At 36.0% G+C, this 15,365-nt stretch overlaps 5 non-coding genes across 5 annotated transcripts; 3 read left to right on the top strand and 2 right to left on the bottom strand.

The window, feature by feature from the left end:
* Positions 1 to 6,125: 6,125 nt before the first annotated feature.
* Positions 6,126 to 6,197, top strand: Trnad-guc. The gene has a single exon. It is a non-coding gene; the product is annotated as a tRNA-Asp (tRNA).
* A 340-nt stretch (positions 6,198 to 6,537) lies between these two features.
* Positions 6,538 to 6,609, bottom strand: Trnad-guc. Its single transcript has one exon. It is a non-coding gene; the product is annotated as a tRNA-Asp (tRNA).
* Positions 6,610 to 6,798: 189 nt separating this feature from the next.
* Positions 6,799 to 6,870, top strand: Trnad-guc. Its single transcript has one exon. It is a non-coding gene; the product is annotated as a tRNA-Asp (tRNA).
* Positions 6,871 to 6,994: 124 nt separating this feature from the next.
* Positions 6,995 to 7,066, bottom strand: Trnad-guc. Its single transcript has one exon. It is a non-coding gene; the product is annotated as a tRNA-Asp (tRNA).
* Positions 7,067 to 14,359: 7,293 nt separating this feature from the next.
* On the top strand, positions 14,360 to 14,431 carry Trnad-guc. The gene has a single exon. It is a non-coding gene; the product is annotated as a tRNA-Asp (tRNA).
* The last annotated feature ends 934 nt before the right edge of the window (positions 14,432 to 15,365 follow it).

Here is a 15,365-nt window from a genome sequence, read left to right as displayed (position 1 = left end):
CTGCTTCCAATAACTTTTACCTATGCTTTTACTTTCTCCCAAATTATGTGGAATTTGTTCTAAAACGGAAAATTATAATTAACAATTAATGCAATATATTTCCCACTATTATAGGAGTGAAGCAGTCGTACCTAGTATTGAAGGGCAATTTTATGCGAAATAGTAAGATATTGGTGTGTAAAATGTCTTCACAACGGAAGGAATAAAGTGATGTCTTTTTATATTCTGGAAAAATCCCTGAACACGTCGTGTTTTTTTTCATTATACAAATTTTACACATAGGATGTCTTTAGTAGGAGGTATGACGTCGGCATTAATTTTTCCAATGGAATACTTGCTTTTGTTGATTTCTCCCGGTATACGATAGTCGTCGATACCATGTGGAATGGAAGACTATTGCTTAATATTTTAACATGTGAAAAGACTGTAATAGTTATTTACATAAAAGTCCGGAAAATGACATATTACTGGCGAGGAAATATTGAAGTGCGAGGCCCCTTTGGGGCCGAGTACTTTAGTTTCCGAGTCAAGTAATGTCATTTTATTGACGAGTTTTGTATTAAATTTTACCCGAAGTCGTATTTTATTGTAAAATTTCAATTTTTGTATAAAACTTTTGATTATTAACAATCTGTCAGTGATGACATGAGTCATTATAGACGTCTAGCAATGTCACAGATGCAGCCGGTAAAGTGGCAAGCGGCAGGAAACGTAGTCTGCTCTGCCTCTGTCATGGGAACTAAAATTTCCTGACAGGCATGAAAGTGAAGGTTTCAGGACGATTTTGGGTAAAAGTAATTGATTCAATGCTATGAAATTGTAAATGGAGGATATCTATTTGAAAAGCGCAGTACTTATATTTAAAGTATTTATACCCAGATTACCTCGAGGATCACCATTATTTTTTAGCGCAATTTTTAAGAATTAAAAAAATATGCTATTGTTTGCGTTTTGTCCGTCCGTCCGGACCCACTTCTACCGTTTTCTATACTGCATTCATTATAAGAAGGTAGTAGATGGCGCTGCGTTTAAAGATAGACACATACGGGATAAATATAAAATGGCACCAAATTTGAAACATATGAAAATAAATCAACATATTTCACGTTTGGATCATTGAAATTGACATCTAAAGTTAGTTTGACAGTTTAGTTCGTAATCGAAACTACTAATATAACAAAATTGGTCACACATTTTATTTGTCGGCGTAATCTAGACTCGTGGTTTAACCAATCACAGTGAAGGTCAAAGCTTCCCTATGCTTTCTACCGCTACCTTCTTAAAATGAATAGAGTATAGGGGAATGGTCCTAGAGTCCTGGAATTTTTTGCAGTAGGTAGCCTATACTCTGAAGGTGTGCTAGATGGCCATCAAATTTCGCTGTCTAAAAGGGCCCTCCGCCCACGAATTATTTCCTAAGATGCTGTTTTTGAAAGTAAATCGTGCATAGCTTTTACGTACGACAACCAATTGCTCTCAGATTTTGCACACGTATGCCTTTATTGGTGCTAAGTTAAGCTTTAGGAAATTGGGAAGGGGGGGGGGGGTAAACACATGTTCTACCTTTCATGGTATTCTAATGAAACGTCTCATCGAAATAAATTGGTTTGTACTATAACCTTCTCGTGCGACGCTTTTTCGAAATCAGTGAGCGGCGGGGTTTGTGGGGGGGAGGGGGAGGAAAATTTATTTTATCTCTTTGTATTCTAATTAAAGGTCTCAACGAAAGGAACCGTTTTCTACCAACTGCTGCCCTTCTTTCTGCCTTCTTATCAAAGTACGGGGTGGGAGGGCCTAATTTTATCCTTCATGAAAGGTCTCAATGAAAGGAATTAATTTCTACCAACCGTAGCCCTCCTCCTCGACCTCTTATCGTGATCGGGTATATTCCCTTATACCTCCAGAACGGATTGTCGGAAGAGGGTACTCACAAAGAGCGATTGAGACGTCTGCAAGAAATGTATCCATTGGTAAAAACCAAAAAAATGCGCTTTATCTGCACAAGAGTTGTGCACAATTGATACTTGTTTAAAAATCGGTGCTGTTAAACAAATTATACCGGAAAACCATTCATTGAACTAAAATTGAAGCACGTGAAAGGCAAGTTTTCTAAATCCATTCATAACTGCAGTCCATATAAAATTATTAAACTATCCTCTATATAGAAAATTAATTAGCATAATATAGATGAATAGAAAAAGTGTACTGTATTCTGAATTGTACAATGTACTCGTCATTAGTAATTAGTGCACTTACCTAACCCACGCGTTATTTCACAATGTTACATAGGACCTTCAAAAGGTTTCATTGACTTATCAAGAAGTTGTTAAACGTGAGAACATTTAGAATTTATTTAAATTAGCAGGACATGAATCAGGCCCAACATTTGACTAATATTTCGAAGATTTGCATAATAACAAGTGATGCAATTGTTAGTTGGAGACATTACTAGAATTCGCTTTACCAAATAGCAATTTGCCTAATTTAGGTCAATTTAAATGAATGTAGCTAATAAAGAAGGTGGTTGCGTTCCGCACATGATCGTTAGTCAAACGTTTATGATAATTAACGGATAGTTCTTTTTCTTTAGGACCAGTTTTTTTCGCTTTCTATTGTGCGAGATTATTTGCAAATTATTGAATACGTAAGTCTGCAAGTCGTTGCACCCGAACGACCCGACAAATGAACGTCGTGGTAGAATACCAATTTTTAATATGAGCAATAACTTTTACCTAAAATGTGTAATCAATTATTACTCAAGTTGGTGCTTGGCATGCGTATATCCAATGTTTAGTTTTTATTAGAAGATTTAGTTTTGTTATGCCCGTAGTGTGGCTGGTAGTAAGGCAACGAATTAAATAAAATAAACTCACTACCGATTTACAGTAATTAAATAACATTTATTTAACATGGTAAAAACAATGTTACATTTTAGGATGTCGTTTCAAGTCTCCCTTCTTTTCTGATGGTTATTCCTTTTATTACCTACCTATTGGTGATTTACAAAGATTAGTCGTCAGGTCTTGGTTTCACAGAAAAGGGATGAGTTGTCCTTAAAGAGTAGTTGACAGATTCTTAGGAAAGCTTAATCTATTGTACATTATGTGTGAGTAATACTCGAGGATGCAAGGATACAACAGTTTTATTAATAGTAACTTCAATTAAAATTTATCTAAAATTTGTGAACAAATTGCAGACTTTTTCACCAACTTTCGTTGTAATAACGGTCGTTCTTTCTCCTGCAGATGAAATTCACGACGATATTTGTTTGTACCTCTCAAGTCTCATGCTAAGCATGAACAAACTCCAAGCATTTTAATATCGTCGTAACATAACAGGTGTTTAGGTTAAACCATTGTCATACGGTGTACGGTACAATGATATAACTTGTTGAAAAATGTTTCTAGAATGCCTCAAAAGTGCAATATGTTGCACGGATAGATTAAACGAAACAAAGAGAATTGTAAAGGTTGTCGCACACTTGTCCGTTCCGTTACTTCATAAATTGATTAAAAAAATGTTTATTCAATGATGTTACGGACCATTACAAAATGTTCAAGTTCAACATAATATTTACATAAAAGCCAGAAAACCGACACATTACTGGCGAGGAAATATTGAAGAACGAGATCCCTTCGGAGAAAAGTTTTAATTTTCAAGTCAAGTAATGTCATTTTACTGACGAGTTTTGTGTTAAATTTTATCCGAAATCGTATTTTAATATAAAATTTCGTTTATATAGGACTTTTGATTAATGCCAATCTGTCAGCGATGACAGGAGTCATTATAGACATTTAGCACTGTCTCAGGTGCGACCGGTGAGGTGACGGTGCTGCCGGTAAAGTGACAGGTGCGGCCAGTTTTTATTACCAATAGAATGATGTACGGCAAAAAACAAAAGTTGAAAACTGTTGGTTTCAGCGGGATGGTGCACCCGCGCACGACGCCGGCGCCCTAATCGTGCGAGAATACGTATCGGATAAATTTTCCACTTACCAGGAAATGTGTCCAATAGGTATTCTCAAACCATCAGGATGTTGTGCGCCGGTACACCATCCTGTTGAAACCAACAGTTGTCGACTTGTTTTGTTGTGCCGTAAATCGTGGTATTCGTAATAAAAAATGCTACTCAATACAGTATGTACTTTTTACGGGCCATATAATAATAATAATAATAATAATAATAATACGCTTTTATTCCCCTTAAGTTTGTATAAATAACAATAGAAATATGTATTTAAAAAAACTAACCTCGGGGAAAGGGACTGCATTCAGCGCACAAAACACTGTTAATTGTGTAAATGTTTATGAAACAATAAAGTTCATGATGATTTCTCCGAAATAAAAAGTTATCTTGTAGAGCTCAAAAAGCGGCAATGAGAGTATTTTTTATGTTTTTGTATTTGTTCAAATATCACCAGTTTTTTTTTGGAATATCTTCGGAAGTAATCCGAGTGTTCTGGTTTTCTTTGAAGAATGATAATAGCTGTTTAATTATCGTATATTTCCTCTAGTTTGACCATCGTCGTATCTTTTATGGTTTCGGAGATCCCCATGATAGACATCCTTATCTTGTGTATAGGTGTCAGTCATAATTATACTCCAACAATAAATAGAAAATTAGTACATAAAGCCGGGTCCACATTTGACGAACGTTCAGTGGTGGATTTAAATTTTTTGCGCCCCCAGGCACACCGAAAGATATGCGCTCCAAAATAATCTTTAAATTGCAATAAATTTTAAGATGTAATAAAAATCAAATTATAACTTAAAATTTTTAAAACTAATATGAAGAGAAATACAGTATACCCACGGTGGTATAGACCACCGTGAGTATACCTAAGATTAAGTTTTCACTCACGTCAAAACTTGCATTGTCAATTATCGTTCTTACAGTTACAGTTTGTTTAAACTATATCTACCACCGCCGTATATGTTTCGATTCGAGTATAAATCATGCATCCACAAAGTTCTTTCTGGTCTTTTCTTTCGTCGTTTTATTATGTTGTTTATCAGGACAAACACCACACTTGCCGCAACCATTTGGTTATCATTCATATTTTAACAAATAAACAAAAATACCCTTTCGTCAATACTTTCAGCAAGCGAATGATTACAAACCGTATTCGTGGCTATGCGTTTTCCTTTGATCTTTTGAATTTTACCGACAATTGATGGAACGCGTGCGTTCGCATTCGCAATCGTTTGCACTACCAACTTTCAGTCCCGAACTGTCGTCCACACTTTGAGAAACGTATGCGAACGAACGACCGGCACGGCAACGCGAACGAATGGCAACGTTCGTCAAATGTGGACCCGGCTTAAGATCATACATTTCGATGGTCACGAATCATGAATGAATGAATGTAAAGATAAACGATGAGCGAAACTTTTTTTAAGAGTAAAACTTTTTGATTTAGGCTTCCGTTTATTAAATAATACGATGTAAACGCAAAAGTTGCTCAAAATTTGTCAAATTTTTAGGGATATCGAACTGAGATAATCGCGTTTGAAGTTTAATTCTTCCGTAAGACCCAATGTAATTGGAAACGTTTGATAATTTATTATTACTTTCACTGTACAAAGAAAATTTTGATTTATATACGAAAAAATTCCTTATTTTTTCTTCTTTCCGTACATGTGCTTAACTCGTTTTTCGCGTTTTGTGCCCTAATGCATGGACCGATTTTGGACGGCCTTGACATTTAGAATCAGTATATGATGACCTTCATTTTTTGTGAATTGACACCAAAACCCCCACGGAAGTCATTTCTAGACGACTTTCTTTGCAACGAGCACTCTACTATTAAAATAAGTAAGTACTATTTTAGTTACATAGTGGCCCGTATGAATAAAAGTAAGCAAATGCTTATTATACTTGCAAAATTCAAAGTAAATACTCGTAAGTCCTCCTTCGCACTGGGCGACTTAGCAGCGCTTCTAAGCAGGACGACGTAGTGCAGCGCTGCTAAACCATGCTAAACAGAGCAGTATGAAGGGCCAGTTACGGTTACGAGTATTTACTTTGAATTTTGCAAGTATAAGCATTTGCTTACTTTTATTCATACGGGGCAGTGTACAGGTAATTTACAACACTTGAAAACATAATAATTATGTACAGTGTGTCCTCGGTAGTATAGTGGTCAGTATCCCCGCCTGTCACGCGGGAGACCGGGGTTCGATTCCCCGCCGGGGAGAATAATTTTTTATTTGTCATGAAAATTCTATTACAAAGCCGACTGTAGTTATAGTAGGCTCTGATTATAATATACACAATGAACAGAATTACAAAATATGTCCGTTTTCGAGTTATCGTAAGTAACTGCACAAGTGCATCAAGTGCTTAATTATTATCTAGAATCTACGGCTAGAGTAACCTTTCTAGTTACAAGGTATTGTTTGTCAGTTCGTGGGTTGCGTGGGAAGCATCGGTAAATCGATGTCCTAATGGACCTATTCATCTCTAATTTTGCCTAAAAGTGAACGATTGCCCAGCGATTATCATCGTTTCAAGGGCATGCATAATTTAAAAAAATTCTCCCCGGCGGGGAATCGAACCCCGGTCTCCCGCGTGACAGGCGGGGATACTGACCACTATACTACCGAGGACACACTGTATATTGATTTATTATTGTAAGAATATCTTACTTGGTATTTGTTCAGTTTAACTGGTTTTTTGGTACATGTAGTAGGTTCAAAACATTTGAAGTCACTATTAAAATACGTATCTATTTTTCTCAACTACAAACTGTACAGTAACTATCTCCTTTCTTGAATACATAATATATGTACAGTGTGTCCTCGGTAGTATAGTGGTGAGTATCCCCGCCTGTCACGCGGGAGACCGGGGTTCGATTCGCCGCCGGGGAGGAAACTTTTGCTTAACATAAAAGCGTTATCATATCCACTCAAAACTAAACGAAACTCAACAACGTGCGTATGCGTAGTAATTTTTTCAATAAACTGATACATGTCCATAACCTCAAAAAAAACTCTCCCCGGCGGGGAATCGAACCCCGGTCTCCCGCGTGACAGGCGGGGATACTGACCACTATACTACCGAGGAAGTGGTTACATGTAAATACTATTAGCCTGCCACGGGCAAATTTTGTATGAACATTACAAACATCAATGAATAAACCGATACAACGAAATATCGAAGGATCCTCAGTATTACAATCACTTTTAACGACAATTTATTTTAATCTTACAAAATACATTTTATAGTTAACAAAAATGCATCAAATTCATGTCTTGGGCTTTGAGATAATGCTCTTGGTTTTTTTCCCAACGATCTTGGTGCATAAATAACGATTTTGACATGTTTTGATCAAAATCCATGTGGTCCATAAAAATAGATCAAATTCATGTTTAGATCATTGAGATAATGCTCTTGATCTTTTTCCCAACGATCTTGGTGCATAAATAACGATTTTGACATGTTTTGATCAAAATCCACGTTTTCGCCAAAAATTCATCAAATTCATGTCTTGGGCATTGAGATAATGCGCTTAGTCTTTTTCCCAACGCTCTTGGTGCATAAATAACGATTTTGACATGTTTTGATCAAAATCCACGTGGTCGCCAAAAATGCATCAAATTCATGTCTTGGGCATTGAGATAATGCGCCTAGTCTTTTCCCAACGATCTTGGTGCATAAATAACGATTTTGACATGTTTTGATCAAAATCCACGTGGTCGCCAAAAATGCATCAAATTCATGTCTTGGGCATTGAGATAATGCGCCTAGTCTTTTCCCAACGATCTTGGTGCATAAATAACGATTTTGACATGTTTTGATCAAAATCCACGTGGTCGCCAAAAATGCATCAAATTCATGTCTTGGGCATTGAGATAATGCGCGTAGTCTTTTTCCCAACGATCTTGGTGCATAATTAACGATTTTGACATATTTTGATCAAAATCTATGTGGCCTCAGAAAAATAATTTAACATTTTTGAATCACACACATGCGGTTATCAAACGTGCACGTTATCAACTCTTTCAGCATCAAGATAATGCGTTTGAAAGCTTTTACAACTCTAAATTCATGTGTAAAGAATAATTTTGGGTACATTTTGCTCTAAAACTTTTGACCGAGACCACAGAGAAGAGTTATATTGAATTGTTACACATCTAAGAGTCATAGGGAATAATCTAGCGAAAGTCCGAACTCGATACATGACCTAGGGAATGAAATATGTTAATTTTTATTATATTGAGTTCGCAGTTTTTCCTGTTCCCGATTCACTCGAAGTCGTATAACTTTTGTTCCTGTTGAACCAGCTTCCTGAAAATCAATAGCGTCCGTTCTTAATGTCCAACGTACCCGTATACCAAATTTCAACACAATCGGCCACTTTTAAAAAGAGTTAGAGCGCACACTGACGGACGGACGGACGGACGACAATACAAAACTATAAAGGATCTGAGGATCCTTAATAAAGAATACCAGGAAAGAGAATATCAACAGTATACATGCGACCGCGATGGCTTTTGCAAATGGCGGACAGTAGTTTCCTGTTCCAGTGGCGTACCTACCTTACAGTTGTAGAAGGATACAATTATAAAGAATTTTACACGAAAACAATCTAAACCCCCATGTGTCTACTCCGCCTATGACTTTTGTACTAACCTCAAACTACATTCCGATAAAAAATTTGTAAATTTACATGTACTATATAAAAATAATATTGGTATCAATACTTACACATGAAATGTAATTTCCAAACTTTTATTTTTTTCCGTTTGGGAGCAACCACAAGCACAACAACTAACCATTATTTTATGTCACTGCAAAAACCACAACAAAAATGAGTCATAAGTGGCTTTTGCAAATGGCCGACTTCCGTCCCACTCTCTCTGGTATACAACCTGAGTAATGCTCCTTCCTGGTATTCTTTATTCATTGACAAACATGTAAATATACATATTTGGCATCGAAGCTGCATAATATTATATTCTTGTGGCTTCTGTGTACTTCGTAGTCTCACCTTTCACCGCTTACGTAGCCAAGTACGTTTTCTTAGTTACAAGGTGATCGATGAGATAGGTCACAGAAAATCAGAATTTGGACAGTAGCAGTACGAAGCATGACAAATCGCATGTACTGCGTCGCGCTATTCCCCATTCAGGTATACAGTGCGTTATCTTAAACTGGAACATGCGATTTTGCATTCCCTATGTTCCATTTAAAAAAAGGGTCAGCCTAATAGGAGTAGTTCAAATGGGTGCAATGTACAACAGTCACCGTCAAATCTACAACTCTGCAGATAAATTTCAAAAATGCTGTCTAGATAAAAATTGAAATTATAAGTGTATAGAAAGGTCACAACAGTGCAAGACAAGTCTGCGATTTACTTGCAATCCCGTATCCTACATAACCCAAAAATAATTAAAGGCTGGTTCAGTTATGGCTCGTACATTACACAATGCGTGGGTATGTTGTGAACCGCACATGTCCTATATGTAGGTTGATGCGTTTTTTTTTTAATGGAACATAGGGAAACACCATTGCATGCAAAATCGTATGTTCTAATGTAAGATAAACGCACTGTATGTATATGAAATTGTGGCGTACAATTGTTACCACATCTAGCAAAGTCTGGTGAACCCCAAGGGTCAAACTTGGGTCCGTTGCTTTCCCTGTGGTCACCTGAGGAGATGAGCCGCAATATGATTTAAAGATATTTAGATCCATTCGTTGTCAGGCACATTTTGAGGTCTTGCAAGATAACATTTGGCATATCAGTGAGTGATGCGTTGTTAACAAACTAAAGCTCAACATTGCGAAATGCTAGGGCATTTCATTCACTAACAAAATTATTCCAATTAAATAAGACTATAACCAAAAACTCTTTGCTGTAACTCGGTTGTATGGGGACGTGGGGGAAATCATCAAACGCCTAGGACTTAGGAGTTCTATTTGTCCGTGCGCTGTCAGTTAAGAAACACCTTCTTGAGACAGTGTCGTCATCTTAATAAAACGCCTGGATTTTTGTAAAGGTATTCTAAAGAACTTAAAAATGAACAGACATTACTTCTTCTATTTAATATGCCTTATTATTCACAGTACAGGCACCAGTTGGTAAATCATACTTGATAGATGGACTATCCATCTATCAAGATGGACATAGACTTTGGTATAGGCAGAACATACAATACAATACTTACTCGCCGCAAGGTTTCCCAAACACTAAAAACTAAAACGCTTTCGAAACTTATTCGCTCGAAGAGTCGAGGCATTTAATAAAAGTTCAATGCTCACAATCCATCATAGCGCTTTCTTTCTTACACAAATGGCGACTTTCAACTTTTTTTAAAATGGAATTTTTGTGTTACTGAGATCCTAAAAACATTCTTTTTTTTTGTACTGTCAAATATTTTGAAAGTAGTACTCATAGCGAAAAAAAAATAAGGCGCTTATCCTGAAACAGTGTATAACAAAATTTGTTTTAGGTACGGCATTAAAACTATAGCGTAGAGAAGTCTTAATTCAGCGTCAATATTTACTTCTACCCCTTTATTGGAATATCCTACTGTTATTTTCCACAAAGTGAAAAATCACTATTGGCTGCACTTTGTCGTCCGTCCGTCCGTCCGTCACACGCACTTCTTCTACACCACTGAACCGATTTGGTCCAAGGATTCCGTGCATACCGATATTTTTTGGTTTTGCGCATGCGCAGTGTCAAAAATTTGGTTTAACGCATGTGTAATACTAACTTTGTTATTTATGAAGATATTTAAATGAAACTTTGTACGTAAACACTACAAATATAAGTAAAATTAACGACGTTTTCAAAATGTTGTTTTGCGTATGCGCAATGCCAACTTTCCCCAACCTCCCGATCTAACGCCTAGTGATTTCTGCCTTTGGGGGTATGTTAAGGAACGTGTTGTAACAATTATAGACATGGAAATTTTACAAAATGCGTGGTCTGATCTACCAAATATCGTTTGAATGTATGTCGTGTGTGGCAAATGAAGCGTACATCGAACATGTTCTCCATTTGAACAGATACCGCCCGATGTGCTTAAACAAAGCCACTGAATAAATTTCGCACTAATTCAGCACGAAAGCAATTTGATATAAATAATATAGTTTCACTTTAAAATTTCTTTATAACGTTTAAGTTTATGGTATAAGTATTGAATAAGTAATGCTAAAATAAGAAGGGGTGTGGAAATGTTAGCTTAAGAAGGGAATTTAGTAAATTTTAGTACTATTTGATAAGTTGGTAAGAATAGCGGTTGTCTTTGAATAATAATATTGTTGATTTGATGGTGCGCTTAGAATGACCAGAAAGCTTTCCTTTTTAAAATATTTTTAAAACTCCACATAATTGCCATATCTACCTACTAATCAGAACGTTTTGATTAATTAGGGCACTGTATCCCAAAACAGCTAATTACGATTATTGCGATGAAATTATGCTCTCTCAATATTATCGCATATGCAAATCAACAACAATTTATAATTAGGTAATGTATCGTAACGTAATCAGAAAACGGAATTTCTATATACAAGACCAGCAATGTTCTTTTTTTACTGTTCTTTTTGGTATTTTAGACCAATTTTCTAGAGTAGTTTACACTTTAAATAATATGATTGTTGCGCTTTGCATTTCAAAAATGAGGTAACTTACCTACCCTTAAAGAAACTCATTTCATATTCCTGCAAAATCAATATTTGTGCACAATGGGATTAAAGATCACAAACGTTTCCGATTTCTAACAAAGGATTATGGATTTACGGTAAAATGTTTACAAGTTGAATAAGTTTCCTAGAAGGGTTTTTAAGAACGTTTAATGCTAGCTGTTTGGAGCACCTACTTAATTGAACCGGTTATACCTATTCTCATTTCGGAAGGAAAAACCAGTGTTGCCAATGTTGGCGATTTATAGCCATTTGGGCTACTTACATCGCATTTCTGGCGCACACATTTTACATTTGGCGACTGGCGATAAAGTTTGGCTACCCAAAAAAATGTACACTTATACAGACGCAGGAGGTTCTTTTATTATTAAGGAGTTAGCTGACTTTGTCCTAACATTGTTATCTTTGCCAACTTCAAACGCTGTAGTTGAACGTGTATTTAGCATTATGAATGCGGTAAAGACAAAGTTACGTAACCGAATGCAGTTTGAGATGCTGTCTAGTTTATTGCGCATTCGGGTACGATCGGGACGGAACGTGTTGTAATGCGTTTAAAGCCACTGCCATAGATAATTAATTATCTATGGCCACTGCTGAAATGTTACAGCTTTTTAATAGTGACATGTACATTAATCGGCCAAGCACTAATACTTCGCAAACTCATGCTTTAGAAGAAGCAGATATAGAAATTCTATCGGCATTTGAAGAATTTAATGTACCGTGCATTTCAATTATTGAATAAGATTACCTATGTTATGTAAAGATGTAATAAATTTAATTAAAATACCAATAAAATGATTTTTTAATTGTGCGTTTTTTTTAAATTGTAAGGTTGGCTACATTTGGCTAACAGGTGGCGCTTATGTTGGCGATACTGATGAAAAAATACTTGGTAACACTGGGAAAAACAGTCAAAAATGTGCTTCTTGTGGAGAGCGCACCAGAATAACGAATTTTGATCGGTTTCAATATAAAATAAGAAATTACCGTTTTAGAAAGAGCAAAGAGGGACAAAAGCCGTATTTTATCCAAAAAAAAGTGGGTTACAGAACCGACAGACAGACGCCCCAATATTCTTTTCTAGTGCATACCTATTGTTTGAGGTTGCTTCTCAAGTCCACAATAGTGGGTATTATAACATTGTTAAATCCAGGCTGATAGATGACTGTAGTGTCTCAAACGCTCGGACGGATAGACAGACGGAATTGGCGCATTATAAAGCTGATTTTCTAAAAAGTACAAAACACACCTTTTCATTATCAGTGGTGGTTATCAACCACACTCTGTGTTTAGAATTTACTTTATATTTCGGTTAAGTGTAATCCTAATCAACAATATTTTTTATACAAATATAATATACAAATTTATTAGTCAATTTGTTTTATAAATTGTAAATCTAAATAAATTCCTTATCTTCTTAATTTTCTTTTTCGAGATCAGTGAGCGACGGGGCGGGGGGGTGGGGGAGGTTAAAAATTAATTTGATCTCCCATTGTATTCTAATTATAAAGGTCTCAACGAAAGGAACCGTTTTCTACCAACTACTGTACTGAGTGGAGGGGGGGGACTAGTTTTATCCTTCATGGTACTGAAAGGTGTCAACGAAAGGAATTAATTTCTACCAACCATAGCCCTCCCCCTCGACTCGACTTCTTATCGTGATCAGGTATATTCCCTTATACCTCAGAACGGATTGTCGGAAGAGGATACTCACAAAGGGCGATTGAGACGTCTGCAAGAAATATATCCATTGGAGATGTCAAAACAACAGCTATTTCGGTTAAAAAAATGCGCTTTATCTGCACAAGAGTTGTGCACAATTTATACTTGTTTACGGTATTTAAAAAGAGCAATGAATTTCCTGTACACTTAACACAACATAAAATATTCATATTGTTGATATACAAAAAATAGAAAAATTCGTTATTAAATATTTGAAAAATTTACGCCAGGATGCACGGTGCCTGTTGCGTTACAAGGAGAGATCGTATCGTGCTAAATTAAATCTAAATGAAAAATTGAGCAAGTTATGGTAGGTCTTTTCTGTATGAAATGGCACACGATATGCTAGATTTCATCAATTTTCTAAATATTGAATCACGAATTGTTCCATTTTTTTGTTATCAAACTTATGCATATTTTATGTTGCCATATAGAAAATTAATTACTCTTTTTAAATACCGTAAAAATCATAGGTATTGCATTTGAAAAACAAAAGTTGCGTCGATTTCCGTTTACACCACTCGGAAGTGTGACAAATTTTCCGTATCTCGCCAAATAAAAAAGATATCGAGGTGACCCTCTTATCGCACTGTACCTATACTGATCCAAAGGAGTATCAAAGGATCCGATAGTTAGCTGGAACCCTGGAACCTTTAAAACTTTTGACCTATTGAATCTAAATTAAATAGGCGCTCTCCTTAGACAAAGAGGAAAGCTGCATATCACCTTATCACGCCTTCAGGATGGACGGACGGACAAACGGATGAACAAAGGTACGAGAAGAAGCTGTGGGGTTCTACGGTTCTTAGTAAACAATACGACTATTGAGGTCTTTATTTATTATTTTGATGAGTTTAGAAATTTACAACGTTCGGTGAAGGTACGACTAGCTTTTTAATAATGCGTCCTTGTTGTCTCAACACATTTCCATGCGGTTTCCGAACGGAACTACACACGCTAATGCACTTGTATATCTATTCCTCGGTAGTATAGTGGTCAGTATCCCCGCCTGTCACGCGGGAGACCGGGGTTCGATTCCCCGCCGGGGAGGACATTTTTTACTAGAATGATGATACTATTTTACACAAGACCCCATGCACATTCCTAACGTACCAAAAAAATTAAAAACAAACATATTCTGACGTTCACCACCAATCAGAAAATAGTCGCGAATTATTTAATATAATATGTTTAATCGGTTATATGATATTATTATGCCACAGATTAACTGTGATAATGAACACGAATCTAGTAAACCACTAAAAAAAATTAATAATAGTAGTAATGATGCAATTTAATATTGATAAAGTTTGTTTACAAACACTAAATGTGTTTTTACACTGTTGGGTTTCTATTAGTTTTATTAATAGCACTAAACCGCAAGAGTGTAAAAACATAATAGCACTATCATAACGTATCGAGATTACAAAAACATTGTAGAATGTATAGAATGCTCTTACGTAAGGATTTGATAACCTAACATATATTTATCGGAAAGAGATCACCCATAAATATTATAAGAATATAGTAATATATTGCACTCTAGTTAGGGTAGGTATATTTTTCGTTTTTTTTGTTACAAAAAATTTTAATGTAACATTACTTTTCACTCAACGTTGTAACATAATATAAATTAATTTGTTTCCATCGAAATACGTCCTCCCGTTTTTGTATCGCTTGGATTCAGTATCACTCGGATTGTGGGAGGTTGCCAGCTAATAAATAATGGTGCAAATATCCATCCCTTTCATTCAGAATCCAAACAGACTTGCCTTCCACTCTAATTAAAGTTGAATAATTAGATGTTTGAGTTAGGAAATTTGGTGAATAATGTCGAAAGAGTCCTTAATGTATGAAGATGCAGTTTCACAGTTGGGTTGAACATTTTACCCAATATCGCGCAAGAGCGTATGTGGGACACTAGGTAACAATGGGTTTTAATGGTAATGGTAAGTCTGCGCTTGTATGAATTTTGGGAAGACGG

Source organism: Photinus pyralis, unplaced genomic scaffold (genome assembly GCF_008802855.1).
Source record: "Photinus pyralis isolate 1611_PpyrPB1 unplaced genomic scaffold, Ppyr1.3 Ppyr1.4_LG10, whole genome shotgun sequence".
NCBI classification, from domain to species: domain Eukaryota; kingdom Metazoa; phylum Arthropoda; class Insecta; order Coleoptera; family Lampyridae; genus Photinus; species Photinus pyralis.
Note: the sequence above shows the minus strand (reverse complement) of the source record. Positions and strands in the feature narration are given on the sequence as shown.